This window comes from Eptatretus burgeri, chromosome 10, assembly GCF_056783735.1.
Source record: "Eptatretus burgeri isolate ZD-2024b chromosome 10, Ebu_testis_v1, whole genome shotgun sequence".
Lineage (NCBI taxonomy): Eukaryota > Metazoa > Chordata > Myxini > Myxiniformes > Myxinidae > Eptatretus > Eptatretus burgeri.
In genome coordinates this window covers 80,613,974-80,618,648 of record NC_140970.1, presented here as the reverse complement: position 1 = coordinate 80,618,648, position 4,675 = coordinate 80,613,974, and the positions used below count along the sequence as shown (strand labels likewise).

Below are 4,675 nucleotides of genomic sequence, written 5' to 3'. Positions count from 1 at the left end.
TTTGTCACTGACGACATGTAGCCAAGGTAGCCAAGGCCTGAATGCATACCTGTAATCAATGCCATGGCATGTTTTTTTTTCTTTTCCATATAATGAAATATATTTTATCGATCAAATCAAAAGGAGTATATCTATAAAATTGGAACAATTGGAATGTAAGAAACATCGTAATTATTTATTAATTACATCAACTGTATTATTAACAATGTAACACACCAGCACACATGTCCTGTCAAGGATCTGTAATCTCTGATTGTTCTTTCTTGTTTATCGAAGCAACTGAATCCAGATAAAGGAGCTATCAATATTTACACAGGGGGTGTGGGAGGGGGGGGCAGAAAACAAGCAGCCGAGAGATCCACACTAAACAAGTGCTTGGGTTTGAGGGAGTGATTCGTGCAAGAATTTGAAACAGACGGCACACGTTTTCAGAAGAATGTGTACCATCTGCAATGCCATTCCAGCAAGTACAAACAAACAAGATCACATTTCAGGAAAGAGTTCACAAGTAGGGTTGAATAAATGTGAACTGAATCACTAAAGGTCAACTTCTGCAAGCAGCTCGGCAAACAGATTGGTGGTGAGGATTTGGTTGCAGTGAGGTTGCCCTTGAGTTACAGTATCACCACGAGTGCTCCAAGGAGTACCGGTACACAACATTTTTTAGCAAGCCTACCAAGAGATTGACACCAATCCAGACAGGATGCATGAATGCATATCAAAAATTCTGTGATGGCATAATGCGAGTACAACTACGAGGTAAAAAGGAGATTCTTACATTAGCCAGACTCAATAAGCTCTTCATATGAACAATTAAGCAAGTGGAAGGCATCGGTGCTCCATATTGGACATGGAACCTGAAGGAAAGGCTACCGTATATACATATATATATATATATATATATATATATATATATATATATATATATATATATATATATATATATAAACTTTTCCTCAGCTCATATTTCTGACACCAGCCAAACATCAAATGAGTGTGATGGTTTATTCTGAAACAATTTGGGTAGAAGATCTGGCAGAGGATCTGGTTGGTTACTCCACATCTGCTGAAAGCTCCACTCATGAGGAAGATGATGATCAACAGGCAAAGAAACGAGCACCTCGTAACCAACCAACAACACTGCCTTGGCCTCCAAGTGGATCACACTTGTCAGGGGAGGAATTTGTGAACCACAAATTAAAAAGTTGTAAAATATCCCTCCGGCTCCAAATCACAAAATGCCTCCAAATCAAAAAAATCACAAAAATCACAAATCACAAAAAATAAAAATATATTCACTTATACAGCATTGTAACATGGAATTTGATCCCCATTAAAAAAATATAAATTTAACAACTTTCAGGCTACGTACTCCCAACTTTAAAAGTCTTGACAATTGAATTTGCATTCAAGCCTAATATGCTTCTTACATTTACCTATTGAAACGTATCTGGTCAAATGTAATATTTTCATCGTCATCCCAATTACAAAAAAAACAACCTTTTTTTGCCATACAAAATTAATTTGGATGAGTTTTGGTCAGATTGTCATAAATAAAGTGCAAAAGTACCTCCAACCACTTACACAGCAATGTAATGATTCAAATCCTGGTGTTGGCCTAGTGGTTAGGGTGGTGGCTTGGGATGTTGGCTTAGTGGTTAGGGTGGTAGCTTGGGATGTTGGCTTAGTGGTTAGGGTGGTGGCTTGGGATGTTGGCTTAGTGGTTAGGGTGGTGGCTTGGGATGTTGGCTTAGTGGTTAGGGTGGTGGCTTGGGATGTTGGCTTAGTGGTTAGGGTGGTGGCTTAATGGTTAAGGCGTTGGCTTAGTGGTTGGGGTGATGGCTTGGGATCCTAGGGCCCTGAGTTCAAGCCCCATTTTCCGCTGAATTAACACCAGGGGATTGACTCAGCCTGTCATCCTTCCGAGGTCGGCGAAATGAGTACCAGTGTCGCAGCCAAAAGGCTGTATACAAAGGGAAGGGGTATTGATAGATTTATTAAAAATCTGGTGATGGTGTGGCACAGGCATGATGGGCCGAATGGCCTCCTCCAGCACATAATTTCCTTGTAAAATATAAAATTTTGTAACAAGTTTGGTTTCCATATAGGCCATTTACCTTTTGTTTCTCTGGGTTTTCATGAACCACTCGTTAAAAATGTATGAGCACAGAGTGCACATGGGGAATAGGGTTATTCTGACTTGGATATGTATTTGGAACTCATATAAATTGATTTCAAGTAATCCCCATCGCTGTTGCATGGAAACTGTAGTTGAGAGACTTGTACCCCTATGTGCAATGGCCTAGTAAGATTAATGTGCATAGACAAGATAATCGTTGGGAATGGGGGAATGGGGGAATGGGGGGTGACATGAGATGTTGGTACACCACCTGCTTGGAGGCATGGAGGGAAGGGTGAGATTAAACAGCAAGTTCTGCAAATGGGATTTTTTTTTAAAAGTGCAACAAAAGAATTAGTGTGCAGTAAACCTGAATTTTGGAAGTTAAGCCAAGAAGGGATTACTGGTTGAACACATGCATCCTGTAATTTACTGGGGAGGGTGAATGGGTCTGAAGGAGCAGATTGAGCTATACGCGAGTAGATGCGGTAAAAAAAACCCCACAAACAAACAGAGGCCATTGACCTTCCTGCGATGTCAGAGCAACAGACTCATTGCTGGAGATTCCAATCATGTTGAGAACTTTCTATGTGACAGAATCCAGGAGAGATGAATGTGATGCCACCCCCCCCTCCAAGCACATGGGTACAAAAGATAGTCTTAATTGGCAATTACTTGTATTTGAACTACAGTCTGGCTGGGACGTTTAAATGTTTAAATGCATATCGTTCATTGAGGTCTTTAACTATTTAAACAGCCAATTTTTTCGCGTCTAACATTCAAACAAGAGCCTGTGCATTTGTCGCATGCAAGAAAATAGCAGGAAGAGACATCAATGTACTTTTATAATCTCAACGAGGAAATTTGTTGTGTTCACTTCAGCTTCGTTGTATATCAACTTCGCTCATTTCTTTATCAATTGTTTTGACATGAGCACTGCAAGTCGTCGGCATCTGATGAAATGGTATGGATCCCCATTTCTGAAAATTTGAAGGCTTTCATCAGTGTTCGTTTGTCTGTCATTCGCATCTGAGCCCGTCACTCATGATTTCACAGTGTCTGGGATTTCAACCTGGAACCCCAAGTTGAAATGTACATTTTCCCATTGCTCATCATGTCCTTATTATTGTCTTCTTTCGGATGCAGCACAAGACTGTGTGGCAGCATCATTGACTGAGGGCACGGCTGTGCCACCGATGCAATGGTCTCTGTAGGTTTGGGCAGGAATTTGGAATTTGTTCAGGGTGTTGGCGATAGTTCGCCTACTCTTTGCGAAAGGCACCGTGAGATCTTTGAAGTCCACCAACGAATGCCGGTAGACGGGACGCCCAGGTTAACGTCCATCCGAGAGACGGCACACACATTGATTAATCACCCTGCCTGTGAAACACCGGGATGGCAGTTTATAGCTGGGTCAGGATTCAAACCCAGGATAGACAGCTTAGAGGTAAGTGTGTGTATCTCCAGGTCATCCTGTCAGCCCTCTTACTGTTGTGGAGAAAGTAGATGCAAATACATTTTGTATAATTTGTTCTTTTTTAATGTCGATTTGGCAAAAAATATAAAAAAAATAAAAAAACAGAAAAATAAAATCAACTCTTTGAGAATTGATGCTTTCTCCATTTTCTGACTTGTGTGCAACTTTCTTAAATACGAGGCAAATTAACTTCACCCGTTCTGTAGTATCTTGTACTATCAATCTCATTCACCATTTTTCACTTCTCGCTATTTTAAACATTTCCTTATAATGGACATGTTTCATCAAGAATGAGTTTAGCTCAGTATTAAAAAGTTTGAATAACCGTCTAATATCTTATATTCTTGACCATCAAAATGTGATATGGATAATCAAACTGCCAGCTGGATGGCTGGGTGGCAAGAAACTAATTTTGTTGCTAATTTAAAGTCAATTAGAATCACCAGGGCAGAACATGCTAAGGCTGGCAATCCTGGCATTGAGATTGCATCGGCGAATACCACGAAAATTAGAATCCCTATAGTTCAAGTCATTTTCACCAGTAACTATGGTAGGTGATTTATGCTTATTCTGGTTGTGTTTGACTGAGCCAGTGATGGAGCAATTTGTAAAATCTTTAACCCTTAACCGCAGAGCCTCCAATTTCAAATATAATATTGTCGCGTGTACGGCCAGTTAAAACCGACCGTGCACAGATGGCCAAACAGTTACAGCTGAGGCGTTCGAGTTCTTGGCGGGAACCTTACACGCGCGTGGGAAATGCAAAGCAACGGGAGACTTGACTGGGAATTTTGCAGGTTTAATCACCCGAACCCCCCAAAATGCACAATAATGCAGGAAATGCAAAAATAAATAAGAGCAAATGTTCAACAATTATTGAATTCAGTAAGCTGATATGCAAATGGTCTTCAAATTTCAAGTCAATCGGATGAAAATTGACAATTTTCGAAACAATTTTAGAAATGTGGCCCATGTTGATGTTTTGGCCTATGTTTACCTCAAACTTAATAGGCAGTTGAATTCAGCGACCTGACATGCAAATGCTCTTCAAATTTCAAGTTAATCGGATGAAAATTGAG

The 4,675-nt window shown here is 40.2% G+C and overlaps 1 pseudogene; it reads left to right on the top strand.

Moving 5' to 3' along the window:
- Window positions 1–436: 436 nt before the first annotated feature.
- Window positions 437–4,378, top strand: LOC147018944 (uncharacterized; annotated as a pseudogene).
- The last annotated feature ends 297 nt before the right edge of the window (window positions 4,379–4,675 follow it).